General features: G+C 39.9%; 1 protein-coding gene across 4 annotated transcripts in view; it reads left to right on the top strand.

The window, feature by feature from the left end:
- The first annotated feature begins 1,380 nt into the window (after positions 1 to 1,380).
- Positions 1,381 to 18,296, top strand: part of LOC139763807 (ADP-ribosylation factor 6) — a 125,327-nt gene continuing 108,411 nt past the window's right edge. For 3 of the 4 annotated variants that reach the window (XM_071690075.1, XM_071690078.1, XM_071690077.1), the window contains exon 1: positions 1,381 to 1,654. The gene's annotated coding sequence lies outside the window, so the exon portion shown is untranslated. Of the gene's footprint in view, positions 1,659 to 18,296 lie in introns of all 4 variants that reach the window. The other variant, XM_071690079.1, reaches the window with a different exon arrangement.

Below are 18,296 nucleotides of genomic sequence, written 5' to 3'. Positions count from 1 at the left end.
AATTTGATTCAACTCTGACTAGAAGAGAGGTGAAAAAAGAGCTTAGATATGTAAGCAGTACTCCATGCTAGGAGTACTCCTTGAAGATACGAAACTGCTGTTCAGAAGAAATATAGTTGAAGCACCTTATCAACGCCTCTAATTTTTTGGAAGCAGATTTCTTTGATATTTATTACGTTAAGTTTCGAAATGAGTACGAAGAATCTGATCAAGTCCTACATGTTAATTTCGAAATGTAAGAGGAGTGAGATATAGAAGTTATAGGCAGACACTGCTAAATGTTGCAGAATTCAAAAATATTAAAAAAAAAATTTATACAGTACAAGAAAGAAACCGAATTAATCGAAACGTAGAGTGGAATTATCAGCGAGAGGGTGAAGATCTTTGACGGAATAAAGATAGAGAAGGCGTTAGAATAGAACCCTCAAGGACATCACCGATGACAAAATAACACGAAGTCGCTCCGTCAGTGACTACCGCGATGAGATTATTAGAATGGAAGCCGTGCATAAGAGAAAACAGAGGCAGAAAAGCTGAAAGAGAGAAAACTGAGAAGCAATCACTTAATGCCCCACCTTGTCATTGTGCGTGAAGATGTCGAGGACACGGCAAAAGAATCGCCAAAATCCTTGAGAGATATTGAGACCAGATCTCATCAAAATACATGATTTGCTCCATGGTTATTGTATTCAGATTACCAGTTTGTTGAAAAACTAAATACTAAGTGATTCTCTTCAGGCCACACGTGCCTCGTCATGTTATTATATCAATAAATTGATAAATGTTTCTTGCAGTACGCAAGAACACGACTTCAAATGTTTTGAAAAAACTGATTTTACAGCTCAAAGTTATGGTAAATATAAGGGCAATGTTGTCAACAGATTTGAAATAGAATTGTGGATGAAGATGTGTGTGTTAAAGTAAGTTCTGATAATTTTCATATGCCGCGGAAAATATAAGATATGTAATGTCAATTTTTATCAATAATGAAGTAAAAATCCAGTCGCTGGATATATATTTCCGCTCCTTAACTTTTAGAATTATGTTACCAGTTTCGGTTTTTAGATAATTGCCTCCATACTATGATGGCATCTTGTATTGAGTTGGACAATAATATGAAGAAATGTAGAACGCACTAATATTAAATTTATGTATGGAGGCTCCCAACGTACAGATAAATCTAAATGCAAATAATTTCGAAGGTTTGGCTGTGTTTTTCATAATGATTTCTTCTGTAATTCATTTTCGCATTGACTAGATCATAAAATACCATCGACTGAGTAAAATAACACTGAAAGAATCATTTTTTTGAGGTAAAAATGGGTGAAGTTGACAGGTGCTCCACATCGTGTGCTTCTCGTTAGTCTTCTAACCCGGTGGTGGCAGGGCGGAAGAATACACGTCAACCACAACCCATTCCTCCTCACATCTTTTTGCTTGATTCTGATCTAGATTGTTTATTCTTTCATTAAAGTGGTACAAGGTTTGTGTGGGAGGTATAACAAAGGTTGTGAATCTCCAATTTACCTCAGCCCTCAGGAACTACTTTGTTTATGGTTCAAGCTGGGAGGTGGAGAGCCGTAACCGCTGACAGGAACGGAATGCCGCTTTGAGTTGGGTTTTAGCCCATTTTTCGGAACTGCTGCATGCTAAGGTAGGTTCATGAATCATTTTTGAACACTCAGTATCGTAAGTTGAGGCTGGATATGTTTAGTCTGTTGGTGGGCGCAGGTGTGGGCGTGTAGGCCGCCTCTCTTGTACTCCTTGAGTTTTGAAAAGTCAATGAAGGTGGTGTTTTTCGGTAAAATATCTACTCAAGCTCTTGGAGTTCATGGGAGGTATGGGATAGCTACCAAGGTATTGTCGTTTAAGGGGAATTTTAGGAGGAGGAGGCTTGATTTTATTAATGGCGTGTCATGGGCCACAGTTGGGTGGGAATGACAGCGAAAATAAATTTTTAAGTTTTGATGTTATTGCCTTTTAAGGCTGTTTTAAGGATTTTTAGGTAATCGTCTTTGTGAAAATGTGTTGTAAATTAAAAGTTATTTCATCTTGTTCATTTGCCTTTTTTTGTAAATTTCTTAACGAGGGAACATTAAATTCAGTATCTAAATATATTATGAAATCCTGCTTAGTAGATTTTAACCTTTACCATTTACAAGGAAAAGTACATGGGACACTTATAAAGATCAAAAGAATGTATGAAAATTTCACTTCCCCTCGTGACTTGAGTTTCGTTCATATATTTAATGTTATGATTGAATTATACCAACAATAATGTTACTTGCTGCATGATGTCATGTGGAAAAGTAGCTTAAAGTTCATTTAATTTCTGTAACGAACTTAGCATTTGGACATGATTGTTTTTGCAGTTGTGGTGCTGTGTCTAGCAAAGAAAATAAGAGAGGCAAAGAATGATTTGGAGTGTTATGTTTTACTCCTGTATCGGTAACATGACCACTGCTATGTGTCTCAAATGGGGAATCAGTAAGGGCTGCTCTGGACCTCATATGAGGATCACAGGTTTCTGCTCCTATTTGAATTGCCAACTGATGCTTGATTCTACCTTTTTTCATGGATGTCACTAGCAGCTTACCACATTTTGTCCTGTTTGTGTTTTGACTTTTCACCGATACGACAGGCTGGATAGGAAAGTGATAGATTCCTTTGAATAATTATAATTGATACATAAAACTAAACAAAACAGCATCAGTATGATGGACGAAGCAATGTCATTATACTGGAGATAACTAGTTCTTAGACTTGTGCGATGTATGTACCATTGGTGATGTATGCACTGACTGTTGAGGTGCAAATAATACACAAGTATTTAATATCTTTGGGTGCAAGTGCACAATCTGAAAAAATAAACTAGATATTTTGTGAATTTAGGAGTATCATTTCTGATAAGTTGTGTAATTTAATGGTGGTTTTAGGAGTAAAGTATTGAGAGCAGAGTTATCCCTATAGCTTCCTAATAGGATAACAGATCAACTGGATATTTAAACAGCAGTCAATTGATATGGAATGCCATTCTTTAAGGGTGTGTCAGTTTTCATGCACAGCTTGTAGGGATTATATCTTAAAATGAAATAATTTGTTAAATTACACAGTCAGCTACTTTTATACCCACCTTTAAAAGTTGTACAGGTATTGAAAAACAGAATTAGTGATTTACAAAAAATGGTCTGGCACTGAGCTGAAACTTTTATTGTGAAGAGTATGCACTGTAATGCATTGTGCACTCCGTTCATGTTTGTTCACATGAATGCACAGTGCACAAACCTCCCAGCAAGTAGAAATAAACATGTGACCATAAGAGTCCCATATATGTCAAATTGCATTGATAAACTACTATAATGAAACAGATTCAGTGATACTTCAAAGTGAGTTTTTGGTGCCCTTAAACTACTTGCTTACCCACTTGAATTGATTTCTGTTAATCTGCTGTAATAATAGCCATCATAAGCATGGGATAAGTTAGCCTTGTAGATAAATACCACCGTATTAAGTCAAAGTGATGTAAATTGAAATAAGATAATTGAAATAAGATAATGAATTAGATTTGTTGTAGTTTCTGAATATGAGCTGATTAATTTCTATTACATGAGACAAGTGTTATGTTCCTGTGGCACAAGAAGCAGTGCTAGAATGATAAAGAATGCCTTGGGTATTGTAAGCTATTATTGTTTTATCATAGGAATGGTAAATAACTTTTATGACACACTAGTTAGTCTGGGGAAGTCATAAAAGATCACATCACTGGAATTGTCAAACTTTGTAGAACATTGTATTTGCATTAATCACTTCTAAGTATATTTGATTAGGGTAGAATTTTTTGGCTGGTATTGTCTTCGTAATTGTCTGTCATTACATGTGTAAACCTTCGCAACTCAGAGAAGGCCCAAGCTGTTAAGTTGGGGCATTGTTCAACGAAGCTTTTGGAAGCAATTGCTTGAAAAGGCTGTATGTCCACCACAGCTCAGCTTATCCAGGGCCTTCTTGAATTTCTTCACTATACACTATTTAGTGTTTCTTATGTCTGTAGGTAATGTGTTTAATAGGGCCATGGATATTCAGAAAAATTTTTCCTTTTTTTTTTTGTTTATTATGCTTTTTTGATTTTCGAGGTAATATTTTATTTCAGAGTTTTCCCTGCTTGTCATACCAGTTGGGGTAGATGTTGGCATACCTTTCCTGTCTGTATTTCAGAGAATATGATCTTGGTGGTTTTGGTTGATCCCAGTGGTTCAGCTTGTTTATTATGTTTGTTCAGGCTGCAAAGGATCTTTAAAATCTTTCTTACTCTCCAGTTTTCTTGCCATATATATCAGTACACAGCAGTATTTTATTCGTGAGAATATTAATTCCTTGAAGAGTGCCTCCATATTACCAGCTCAGCCTTCCCACTTAGTGATAGAATATTTTCCTGAAAATATTTTGACCAGTTGCTAGCAATTTCTATCGTGCAAGGGAGATGCATGAATTTTTGGCAGCTTTATTTGGGGGTTGGGGGGGAGGGGTTAGTCCTCATGCATGTAGGAACTCCCTCTTTGTGTCTGCAGATGGGATAGATGGACAGACTGAAGCACCTTTTTGTACTATAGGTGTGAATTGAGGTTTGAGGGCTGAAAGCAAGAATAGGAAGAGAGGGAGCAGAACTTTAGTTGGATTGAAAGACTTGTTTGGGGTAGCTGGATTGTTTGTGATGCTTCTGTTTTGCTAGTGGGAAATGAAGTGAAATCATGGGAGGCTTTTCCCTGTTTAGAAGTTGAAAGTAAGTGTAAGGTGATAGTTTTAAGAAGGGAAACTGATGTGGTAGACAGTGTAATACCATATGCCATACTGAGTTGGCTGAAGTTCATGGTTAGAATGGGTAGTAAACTTTTAGAAGAAATTATAGAATTTAGATACTTGGGATCATTACTGTACAGTGCAAACATAGCAAATTGGAAGAAACTATGGAGAGAGAGCTGTCTAGGGAAAGAAAGAGATTAAGTATTGAGGGAGAATCATTAGAAAGAAAATGCGACTATGAATATAAGAAAGTGTCTGAGGGATAGTGTAGTTTTAGCAACTGTAATCTGCAGTGTGAAACATGTTCATGAAGTGTATGGTGAATGATAAGCTACTGGAGTGTTGATTAGAAGAATAGCAAATTGGAAAGGTTATCAGAGAGGAGAAAATATCATAGATTGCTTGGGATAAAGGATTAAGGTTAAGAGGAGGAGAGTAAACATGATGGAACTAATTAGGAATAGCATTACAGGATAAGGTATGTGGGCACTGGTGTAGAAGACTTTGTGTGACCATCAGCAACTGAAGGTTGGGCTGCTTGAATACCTGCTTCATTCCCTGTGCATTGAAGCCTTGGAACTCTGTACCTCCTCATATTTTTCCCAGTGACTATGACCTGGCATATTTCAAAAGAGGTTTTTCACTTCATCCAAAACTTGTAAATACTTTTCCATGTCTTTTCTTTTCCCAGATCATAATTCTCTCTATATTTCAATTAAGGACTGACCTTGATGTGGACTTTTATTTGTGATGGAGCCTTCAACATTGAAAAAAAAATGAGGATTGTACAGAGTAATTATAGGGGAGCAGAGTACCTTACTGTGAAAGTCATGAAAACATGAATGCAAATAAACAATGAGAATGTGTTGGAATAGTTAGCAAGATGGTGAATAACAAAATCTAACCTGGTGTTGAATGGATTTGGAAGGTGTGTGCAGCAGAGCAGAAAAGTGGTCTTGTACCTGATTGGAGAAAATGAATGATTGTTTTGATAAATGTAAAGGAAATGAAAATTATTGTAGAAACAACAAAAGAGTAAATCTTTTTTGCATAGTTAGAAAAGTGTATGGTAAAACTGTAGATAATAGTATTGAAAGGATTTTAGAGAACCCTTGTCTGTGAAAAACAAGATCCGTTCAGGAAGAGGGTGTGTAGACCTCTATATTTACTTCATTTGTCATATTAAATTGTAACTTTCCAGACATCAGCCTTGCTTTTAATGTAATGAACATTATCTTTTTCCTGTTTGCCTCTTGTAAGCTTTATTTAGTGCACTTTTAGTTTCTTCGTATATAATTGTGATTTGCTAAGAAGCTGGAAATCTTTTATTCTTCCTGAGGTTTCTGGTATGCATTTGCGACATAGGAGACACCTAAGAATTGCTTTTTCCTTTGTCTTTGTCATTTGTTGTTGTCTGGTGTCCATCCATCCATCTGCTCATCATCATCATGATTTGAAAGGTCTGTTTTAGATACTTATGACACTTTATTAAGCATAATGCTTTTAAAAATGTTTCCCACTATCTGAAGAATTGAATGGCATATGAATCATAAAAGTAATTTGGATTTTGCCAGAATTATCCCCCCTTTGTATAATATGGTTTAACCTGGAACTTAAACTGACTCTTGACTTTGTTTTAACTGACCCACAATTCAGATAGTGCTCTTCAAATTTATACTTTATACTGTTGTATCTCACCATCAAAAGAACTGAATAGTTTGGGTCCATATCTCTCATTTGTATTTAATGTGCTATTCCTCATGAAGATGAAGTTAATCTGGAAATTAACATGACTCATAACTTTGAAAAATTTCCACTTTCAGCGATGGAACTCAAAGCAGGTGTTTTAGATATTTTCCAAACAATATTTCTATGTGGTTTCATAGTGTGAATGTCTTGTCTCTCTCAGTTGCTGAACCACTATGGTAGGATTATTGAAGCTCTGGAAAACAAACAGAATGCTGACATGATCTACACAGACTTGGAAAAGTTTTTGACTAATGTGACCATAGTGTCATAGCACATAAATGTGAAGATGGAAGTAACTGGAAAAGTTGGGAAATAGATATACAACTTTTTTACTAACATATCACAACACATAGTTGTAAACCATGCTGTCTCCAGTGCATCTGCAATAAAAAGCTCAATACCTCAAGGAACTACTCTCACCCCTCCACTTCACTATTCTTAAATCTGACATTGATGCAAACACAAGCCACAGTTTCTTATCATCCTTTGCAGATGGTACAAGAATAAGCATGAAAATCACATCAATAGATGGTGAAAGGCTACAAAGAAAAGTAAATGAAAGTTTCAGCTGAGCAACTGATTACAGTTTCTTTTTCAGTGGAAATTTTGAATACTCTAGGATGGGGAAAATGAAGATATCAAACACAACACAGAATACCGTAAAGACACAGATGCTAACAAACCAGTTAGATGATATTAGACCTTGGAGTGATAATTTTTAATGATCTAATCTTCAGTGAATACAACAAAACAATGGTTGATTCCTGCAGAAGGATGGTCGACAGGATCCTGTGGTCCTTCATGAGAAGGGAAGAAATCCCAATGATAGTATTCATGGTAATAATTCTTTCATGATTTGAATATTGGTGCATTCTTATACCACTCTAGGGGGTGGGTGAAATTGTGGAATCAGAAAGCATTCCGAGATCTTTCACAGCCCACACCACTTGGGTAAAGGAACTAGATTATTGGGAATGGGTAAAATCTCTGGGGATATACTTTCTGGAGTGCAGTCAAGAGAGGTATATCATCACCTCTTCATCTGTACCTGGAAAATTCTGGAGGGTATTACTTACATATAGAAGACTGAAATACTACCTCTGAAATCAAAAGGTGCAATATGCACAAAAGGAGAGAACAGCTTTTACAGCCAGGCCCAAGACTTTTCAGTACCTTGCCTGCTATCATCTGAAATGCTTTGGGATGCACAGTAGAGAACTTCAAGACTGTACTGGACAATTACCTATAAAGTGTACCAGACCAGCCAAGCTATGGGGTTCTGTGGGCTGATGCATCCAGCAGCTTGGTTCAGCCAATGAACTAACTCAACAGCCTGGACTCAGTCTGAAGTCTTCACCAGGTATTCACCCATCCTCCTTTCACTCCCAGTAATTATGTTGTATTGCAATAAGTCAGAGTATTTTGTTGCGAATGCTTAGGGATCCCTTAAACCAGTGATGTTGTCTGTTTGCCATCCATTGTCTGTCCTATTCACCCATCATTTGTCTGCCCATCCTTGGGAGTCACACTTCAACCTCCAACCTTATCTCATTTATGATTTTAGAAGTCAAAATTTGATACTTGTGAAGCTTTAGAAAGTTATTTCTCAGCCACCAAAGAATTGAGTGATGTGAGACTAGCAACTCTCCTTTTGATTTTGTGGGAAGGTTTAATCTGGAACTAAACCTGATTCATAGCTTGAAGAAAATTCCACCTTTGGCCTTGGAACTCAATAGAGTTGTATTATATTTTCCAAACAGTATATCCTCCCATCACTTATTTCAGTCCCTATAACTATGCTGCTCTGAAAGCAACATAAGTGATCCTGAATAAGCTTTCATAATTCTTTGTACACCTTTTACACTTGGTGATGTCATAGTAGTGTTTAATGTAAAGCTAATGACATCATATAATCTTTCACAAAGGAAATCCTCTCACCTCATGATGTCATTTCTCCCAGGCAGTTGATAAGCATTAACAAAGTCTCATTGCAGTACAGCTTGGTGGTATTCTGTGTGTGGATAACCAGAAACACCACATAATTCTTCTGACATTTTTATTCTCCATTTTGTCATGCTTCAGTAACCTTCATATTCCATGTATGTATCTTGTATTCATCTCTAGCTTAGAGAAAACTTGTTTTTTTTTCATACATTTGTGTATCCTTTCCTGTAAGTAGTTGATAACTAATTCATTTATGATATTCAGACCAAAATGTATAATTCTTTGGCCAATTTTGCAGTTTGGTCATAAGAACTTTATTCATAGTGATAAAGGATTAGGAGAAATCTTACATATGTATCACATACTGAAGATGAAATATTGTTTGTTTAACACTGGCATTCCAGTAATGCATTGAGTATTGTCAAAAAAAGCATATGCTTTTATTCTGATGAAGCATGTTTTGTCATCCAAATGATCCAAAAACTTAGTGTCATGTTCTGATGGCACTATGTGCATCATCCTTTTCATGCTATATGGTGCATCAAATGTATAGATGAATAATGCACAGTACTACCAAAAATAGTTGAGAAAATTAATTTTTTTTTTTAAATACTTATTATTGCACTGTCCAGACTCATTGTATTGTATCCAATATTTCTGTAACATTATAATGACTGACGACTGTGCTGTTGGTACTTAATGTAATTATCTATCATTCTTTATGGGAGGGGAAAGATTTATAAACATAGATATATAAAAATGGGTTGTATATAACTTGAAAAAACTGTTTATAAACTGCATTGTATTATCATTTGTGTGCATGATATTATAAAACAATCATTTATGAACAGACATAGAACAGAATAGAATAGGATAACCTGCCAAAAACAATCTCACCAATTAAGTTGTAAATATTTATTTGCTTGTTACCACTAGTTGCTGCACCCTTGCAAATGATGCCTGGGCCCCTACCAGGAACCCCAGAGTGTAAATGTAATGGATATTGCATGGGGCCCTGCCTGCAATTTATTCACCAGATTTAGACTACTGTGCTGTAGAAGGCGCGTAAAACCTTGACAAATAAATAGGTCATTGGTTTAGGAGGTTAGTCTTGAACCTCTGTAATTGGATATTAATTAAGCTTTACTAAGGCACCCAACGATATTTATTTGTTGTACATTTATGATTTGTGTTACATGCAAAATATAAATGGTAGATGACTTGATGTGATTGTTTTCCGTACAGTTGATTTTGTTGTATAGTTTGAATATTTTGGGAACTTGGATATGTACTTTATTTTGAATCCAAATCATAGTTATTGAATTTTTTCACTCATGTATTTGATTTTTATTGAAAGTAATTTATAGTTTGAGTAAATTTCAAGTAAGAGGATGTTATGATTATTATTCAGTGGATACCATTCAGATACAGGTAGATCCAAAAATATTTCTTCAGCAGTTTTTGAGCTTAGTATTCTCTATCAAGGTGCTTCTTTAGTCAATAACATGTTAGTGTTCAGCAGAGCTTAAAACTGAAGGTTGAAGTTAAAGAAAAATTCCTTATTGAACAGGCAGTCTTCATTTGTATTGAGAGCTGTGTTCCTAAAGGAGGCCAATGTAAGCAAATTCAGTAGCTGCAGGGTCATGTTGATTGGAGAACAGGGCTGTCCAGGTGGGCTAACAGAGCTGCAGTAAACTGGAGTCATGGAGTAAGCATGTGTGGTAATAGGGGCACTAGAGGTATTAACAGTACATGTATGCTAGACTAGTAGATCTTATGTGTGCTACCAAGTGGTGAAGCATCCTCAGTCTCTTGCCTCTTAATTGCTTTTAGCTTTATTTCAAGGGTTCTTCATTTGTAGAGGCACTTTTAGGATGTTTTTGGGGTGTCATGTCAATAGCAAAGGGAATGGATCAAGCCTGTAAGTAATGTATGATTTCACTCCGTAAGCATTATGTAGCAACTTGTATTATTAGGCTGTGCTTCTCATTATTATCTTTGAGACCCACAAGTAAATTTTTCTAAAATACCTTAATGTCTCATTGCTTACTGATTTTTTTATGTTCTTTTGATATAGGTAATTTGATGGGCATTTTTTATTGTCTTTAGAAATTATGTTATTTTTGCATTGTTTTATCATTATATTTCACTTTAGTGCTAAAACATGTTTTGAAGGTTTCCATGTTATTTAAACTATGTTAAACATAAATGTGCAGCATATGGTAATGGAATCAATAGTTCATGCATCACATAGTTGTTGCACTACCCTATCTTAGATTTGTAACTTAAGCATCTCATTGTTTACCATGTTTTATCAATTCTCTTATTACAGTGTAAGTGGTTTAATGGATTTTTTTTTCTAAGACAGCATGGGCAGCTGAGGCCCAAATCAAGGCCAGTGCTATATATATGTACCCTAGCCTGAGCCAGGTACCCATTTTATCAGCCAACCTCTAAGGGTGGATGAACGGCTGGGTTGACTGTGGACTGATTGCCTTAACCACGATTCGAACCAATGTGCTTAACATTTTTCAATGTTTTTGTGCTTTTTAGTAATTGATCAGTCTTAGGAATTTTGTTTCTGGGTACAAATGCATTATGTAAACTGTATTAATCAGCCAGTGTAATGTGGTAATGACATCGACATGCTGTGGTAACCATGATACCCACTTTGGCATCTTAGTATTGTACTGTTCCCTTTTTTTTTTTTTCATTAATCTCCCATTTTTGATGATTCAGGAAACAGTATACAACCATTTAGTTGCAGATTTTAGCTCAGAATAAACAAAGTTTGAGTGGTAAAATGTAAATGCTTATGAGGGAGTTTGGTTCTAGTGAAATCAATATAAACAGTCAGGTGTCTATACAAGTACCCCCAGCTTAACAGCAACTCATATACTGGATTTCCTTGATAATCATGTCATAAATAAGGGAACCAATTTGTTTAATGGGAGGTGGATATTTGCTGTAATGGAATTTTAAATCTTTATAAGTTGCCGTAAGAAATATGATTGTTAACCCAGTTCCATTACTGATAAAGGTGGTATTGATGGCAGTTGGTCAAGTGGAGGTGGGGCAACAGAAGGTGATGGTGGTAGTGGTGGGGAAGGATAGGAGAAGCTGATGTTGATAGTGAGGCAGCGGGGGCTGTTTAGAATGGTGGTGGTGATGGTGGGATAGGAGGCTGTTGGTTATGATGATGGGACATAAGGGGCTGTTGCTACTGCTGGTGGTGGTAGAAGGGCAGTGATGGTGGGGCATGACTTGATGATAGTGGTATTCATGGTGGGTAGGAGAGGCTGTTGGTGGTGGGTAGTAGAGGCTGGTAGAAGTGGTGGTACCAGGTGGTGGTGGCGGGGTTGACATTTGCTGGTCTCAGGTTGCCTCTGACACTGGACCCTGCCTGTACTCCCCTTTTAATGCCCTCCAGTTGACACTATCCTATAGTGTGTGTTCCTGTGGTTTGTTCTGTTCTTTTGTTGATCCTTTATTCCTGATCCCTTTCTTGTGTAGTTACTTATTTATGATTACTGTACCTATTTGTATTGTATGGGGAGGACATGTTACACTTGGGGGCCCCATTTCTTGAGTATTCTCTTCCCTCATTCAACTTCATAATTGTTTTTATGCAGTCCACATTTATTATTTCCTTTTTCAGTCTATTCTAATCATCCATGTGATTGCATTCATTTGCTTTATATTTTCTTATTTTCCACTTCCTTTGTTGTCTTCATTTTTCCTTTACACCTTTGTTATGTACCTTCCTTCTTGACCTTCATTCATGTCTCCTTGTCATATTAAATCCTCTTCTTTGTTGCTGCTCTTTTGTTTCTCATGTGCCTGAACTTTCCTTCTTTTTTGTTGGTTTCTTCCATATATCTTACATTTCAGTTGTCTCTCTTCATCATTTTATTGCAATATTTGCAATACCACTCATTTGACCATTTGAATAGATTTTTTTTTTATTTTCTTTAATGAGAGATATTCCATGATTACTTATGTTGTAATTATGCTTAACTTTCCCTGTAACCTTTCAGTGCAGATCAAGATTCAAGAATTTGTAGTGTTTGGTACCATGTAATGTACTCTTTTTTCTTAATTTTACAACTTTACTAGGCACTTCATTAACCCACCCCACCCCCTGTTCATATTTGTTCCCCTCTGTTCCTGCCATTTTAGCTACCACACACCTTGCCTGATTCCTCTTCACATATTGGGTGTTTTTCTTCTGTATGCAGAGTAGTTGTCATGTCCACCATACTCTGAGCCCCACCTCCAGCCACTTATTAGTACACCATGCTCTGGAACTTCCCTTGTCCCACCCAGTTACTTCCACCCACTGTTGAGTCTTCCATGCTCTGCACCTTCCACCATCTGCACCCATGTACCTCTACCAGCCCAACTACTGAGTCCATCATGCTCTAAACCTTCCACTAGCTCCTTCCACTAGCTCCTACCACTTTCCTCCAGCCACTACTGAGTTCACCATCCCCATTACTTACCTCCAGCCACTGCAGAGTTCACCATACACTGAGCCTTCCACCAGCCCCAACAGTTCTTCCAACCGCAACTTGCCCACTGGAGGGAAAACTACAATACTTTTTCTATTCTGGTGTTGATGGTTACGTCTTTGGCGTGGAGGTTCCTTGGGGATTGAGTCGTTTGGAAGTTATGTGAGGTAGTGTGGGAGTTGGCATGGTGCTGAGGAGCTAATTAGGTTAGGGGGTTTGGAGCTTTGTGTTAGGGCGTTAGTTAGAGGGTTTAGGGCTTGCCTTAGTATTGGGAGATAGTTAGATTAGGGAGTTTGGGGCTCGGTTTCTTGTTGGTGAGTTAGTTAGGTTAAGGTTGTGGGGTTGAACTTTGTGCTGGGGAGTGTAACTAGAGTGTGGGGCTAGGCATATTTTGGGGGATTGCAACGTGGCTTAGTGTAGTGGAGTTATTTAGTGTTGGGGAGTGAGTTAGGGAGTTTGGTGCTAGATTTCGTGTTAGGGAGTTATTAGTTTGGGAGTATGGGGCAGAGTTCACTGTTGGAGAGTAAGGTTAAGAAGTGTAGGGTTTGGCCAGTTGTTGGGAAATTAGGGAGTGTAGAACTTGGCTTAGTGTTGGGAAGTTAAAGTTAGGGAGTATAGGGTTTGGCTTAATGTTGGGGAGTTAGTAAAGTTAGGGAGTATGGGCATGGCTTAATGTTAGGGAGTGTGGTAGTTGTGGTGGTATATGGCAGTAGCGTGCTGGTGCCTGGCCATCAGAGATAAGATAGTAGCCAAGTGGTGGGGCGGGAACGCCTCCTCCCGTCCACACTGGTACTGCTCAGCGAGCCCGCCTACCTCGACCAATCCAACCTCTGGAAACCCCGGGAAGGACAGTCGAACCTTCTGGAAACCCAGGGAAGGCCATTTATGGTAGCGTAGCCCGTCACCTCATATGCACATCGTCGAATGATCCCTGTATTGGAGCCAGTGAACGACCCTCTCAGTCATAAAGAGACGTTGGATGCAGCCATGGTAGCAGTTGTGGTTCATACCGATGCCGTTTACGTTTTCCCAAACTATCGTCAGGTCGACTGGGTGTAGGAGGGGCATTTAATGGGTAAGGCTGTCGATGCTTGACCAAGATGAGGTGTGGACAACGTTCTTTCCCTGGAGATTTCGTTTCTGGATTTTCTTGAGGTCTTTTGTATGGTAAGGACGTCCCTGTGTACCAGAGAGACGGTCAGAGTGGAGTGCCGGACGTGGCTGCCGGTACTATAAGAAGACCAGAGCTGGAATGTATGACGTGTGGTTATGTCCTACTACGGTGTCTCGACCCACCTCTTGTCCCGCCCCGACCGGCCCGGCCCCGCCCCGCCGCGCCCGCTCTGCACCCGCCCACCACACTGACCTCACACACACAGACACACTCACCTGCAAGATGTATCCACCGCCTTCCTTTACTTTCAACAATTCAAGACACCAGCTTTCTCTCCCTCCCTCCCTCCCAACCGCCAGTACGTATCTTAAAGGAGAACTGCCCTACCCTTGAAAAAGATTTCTTTTTTTTTTTTTCTTTCTTTCTCTTTCTCAGGTGTACTTCCATTCATTTTCAAGCCCAGGTAAACAGATTATCTCGTCATTTGCCGTCTTTTTAACGTGCGGGTACCATGACGTCCAGTGTAGCTGCCTCAGATACCAGAGAGTGTGTCATGGTTGTATTGTGATCAGTATCAGTAAAGGAGACAGAGCCTGAGAACCCTTGCCTGTGTTCCTGGATGTGTTAACTTGATAGAGAGCTGGAGTGTTCCCGGGCTATGTTAACTTGATAGACTTCTGGAGTGATTGTTAAAACTTCACACCATGGCCGACTGCATGGCTAGGAGGGTATGAATCTTGTAACTCGTGATTACCTGGTGAGGAAGCCAGCAGCGTAAGGTATGGGCAGTACTGGTAGATGGGTGAGTGGCTGTACGCCTCGCTATGGCCGATCAGTTTGTTGGTGTTTCTTTCAAGAGGCGGGTGTGTGTGTGGGTGTGGGGTCACGAAAAGGTGTACGGTTCATCTTTCTTGACATTCACACTGAGGGAGGCAAGGTATACTCCCTCTCATTCCAGTCCTAGATATCTTATGTGTATATAATTTTTCTTTTCTTCACATATTCGCCATTTTCCGCGTTAGCGAGGTAGTGTCAAGAACAGAGGATTGAACCTTAGAGGGGAAATCCTCGCTTGGCCCCCTTCTCCGTCCCTTCTTTTGGAAAAGTAAAAACGTAAGGGGAGGATTTCCAGTCCCCTACTCCCACCCGTTTTAGTCGCCTTCTACGACACGCAGGGAATGCGTGGGAAGTATTCCTTCTCCCCTATCCCCAGGGATATATATATATATATATATATATATATATATATATATATATATGTTTATCTTTTTTCATATTTGTCCACCGTTTCCCACGTTAGCAAGGTAGCATCAGGGATAGTTGAAGAGCAGGCTTCATTCGTCCACATCCATTCTCAAGTTGTCATATGTAATGCACAGAAACCGCAGCTCCCTATCCACAACCAGACGCCACAGACCTTTCTCTGGTATCCCCTTCGGCTGCTTCACATGCTCTGGTTCAGTCCACTGACAGCGTATCGACCCCTGTATATTACTTCATTCCATTTCACTCGATCCCGTGCATACCTTTCACCCTCCTGCATGTTCAGGCCATCCTTTTCATTTTCCCTTTCCCCACCTCTCCCGACACATATATCTTCATGGTCAACCTATCCTCGCTTGTTCACTCCAAATGTTCAAACTAATTCACACCCTCTTCAGCTCCCTCAACCGCAGTGTTCATATTACCTCACCTTACTCTTACCCTTTTATTGCTTACTCGATCAGATCACCTCCTACCACGTACTATCTTCAGACATTTCATTTCCAACACCTCAGCCCTCATCCGCACGCATTCTTATCCACAGCCCATGACTCGCAGCCAGAAAACATCGTTGGGATTACTATACCTTCAGACATGTGATTTTTCGTCCTCCCAGATAACGCCCTCTCTTTCCAGACATTCCTCAGTTCTCGAAGAACTATCTCCCCCCCTTCACCTACCCTCTGACTCATCCGCTCCCATGGCTCCATTCACTGTCATGTCTACTGGCAGGTATCCGAAACACTTGATTTCTTCCCATTTTTATCCATTCAAACTCGCAACTCTGCTAGCCTGTCCCCGTGCCCTACTAAACCTAATAACTTTATGCTTTTATTGCTTGTATTCACAATTACTTTCAACTTCTTTTCACACACTTTGCCGTACTCGTTCACCAACCATTGCAGCATCTCACTCGAATCTGCCACTAGTACTGTGTCGTCAGCAAATAGCAGCAGATACTTCTCAGGCCCACTCACTCATTACGTGCTGCGCAGTCGCGTATTTCTCCAAAAGGCCCTTGCAATCATTTAACTTCACCACCTTATCCGTGATCAGACAGCCACGGTAACACCACACGCTTCTGCCGCAGACCAGTCTTCACCTGGAACCACTCTCTCTTTCCTCTCTCTCACTCGTACATAAACGCCATACACTGTTGATTAAAACTTCTCCCTGCTCTTGGTTGCTCTCATCGCTTACCATGTATTTGTAAGACCTTCCCCCAGATCCATCAATGCTTTTGTAATGAGACGGACGTTGGGAATGAATTGATAACGATTTTATATTCTAAGGATAACGAGTTCTGTCCGGTTTTATCATCCTGATGATAAAGAAAATGGGAAACGGGGTCCTGTGCTCGAGAAAAGCCCGGCGGAATTAATTATCTCGGGTCACCTCTGTATTGTTATCTCCCAGGTCATTACTGTATTGTTGTATTGTTGGAGGTATTTAGTTTAAGTCCTGGGCTATATTTATACACTGGCAGACTAGTTTGGAATACCCTCACCGTATTTTGGTATCACCACGTTGGCTTTGCGTCCCTGCATGATTGGCTTACGTATATAGAGGTTGATATTGACACTCGCTAGGATTATCACCAGTTACAGGGGAATGGTGGCGTGTGAAGGGTAGGGGATGGAGCTCAGAGATTTTGTGTTTGGGTGGTTTGAGCTTAGAAGTTCTGTGTGTGAGGTATGTGAGTGGATAGAGCTCAGAGGTTGTGTGTGAGGTATGTGAGTGGGAAGGGCTCAGAGATTGTGTGTGAAGCATATGGATGGGTAGAGGCCAGAGGTTGTGTTATGTATAAGAGTGGGTAGGGCTCAGAGGTTGTGTGAGACGTGTAGGTGTGTGGAGCCCAGAGGTTGTGAGTGAGGCGTTGGGTTGGAGATAAGAATTTGCAGGTGTCCTGTGTTATCAGTGAGGTGCCTAGGGGGTAAGAGCGTGGTGATGGTGGTTGACCTAGAGGAGGTGACCTCATGATGAGGATGAGAATGACATGGTGTTGATCGTGATAGCCACAGACACCAGGGGGGTGTGCTTGGGAGGGGAAGGGGTGTCAGAGGCGAGGCGCGCGGTACAATCACACCAACCGGACGTCCAGGGTTCCCACCATCCGGGACGTGACTTCGGTTCATTCTTTTTAGGAATTAAGTCTTAAATGGTGGTTCGGGAGGGGGGGGGGGTTCCCGTAACGCGGAAGCCCTTGCGAAAGGGTCAGTATATCACCACAGAGGGCCCTTTTGTATCTTAAACGGGATCGAATGGTCTCCTCCTTAATTGTAAACTGTGGATGAGAGACGGACCGGAAAAAAAGAAAACACCTTTGAATACCCGGATCATTACGGATGGACGAGGGTGCGGCAGAGGCTAGCCTGCCCTGCGGACGACACGTTAATTACATTTTGGACGGTCCAGTTGATTGGTGAATAATTAAACCCGTATATATATATGGGAAGGTATGAGGGCAGGACTCCCCCGCGATGAGTGGAAGTATGATTTGGGTTCCAGTGTTCAGCCTGTGTCAACCCACTGAGTGACCGTGGATGTGCGAGATGGGGGCGTTTCTTATGACTTTATTGTGTTATATAATTTTTTTTAATGGTAGCTGAGACGGTGCGGGCAAAATGATGCTTGTGTATAGATAGATAGATAATTGATTAATTATTCTTGATCGCCGCTTTTTGCGTTAGCGAGGTAGCGCCAGGAGACAGACGAAGAAAGGCCACATCCACTCACATAGACATTTCTGAATATATATGCTTCAAGAACAGATGACTGAGCCTTAGAGGGGAAAATCCTAACTTGGTCCTCATCTCTGTTCCTTCTTCTAGAAAAGTAAAACAGGAGGGGAGGATTTTGCAGCCCTCACGCTCCCACCCCCTTTTTAGTCGTCTTCTGCGACACGCAGGGACTACGTG

Source organism: Panulirus ornatus, chromosome 48 (genome assembly GCF_036320965.1).
Source record: "Panulirus ornatus isolate Po-2019 chromosome 48, ASM3632096v1, whole genome shotgun sequence".
In the NCBI taxonomy this organism is placed as follows: domain Eukaryota; kingdom Metazoa; phylum Arthropoda; class Malacostraca; order Decapoda; family Palinuridae; genus Panulirus; species Panulirus ornatus.
This window is presented reverse-complemented; position numbering and strand designations above follow the sequence as displayed.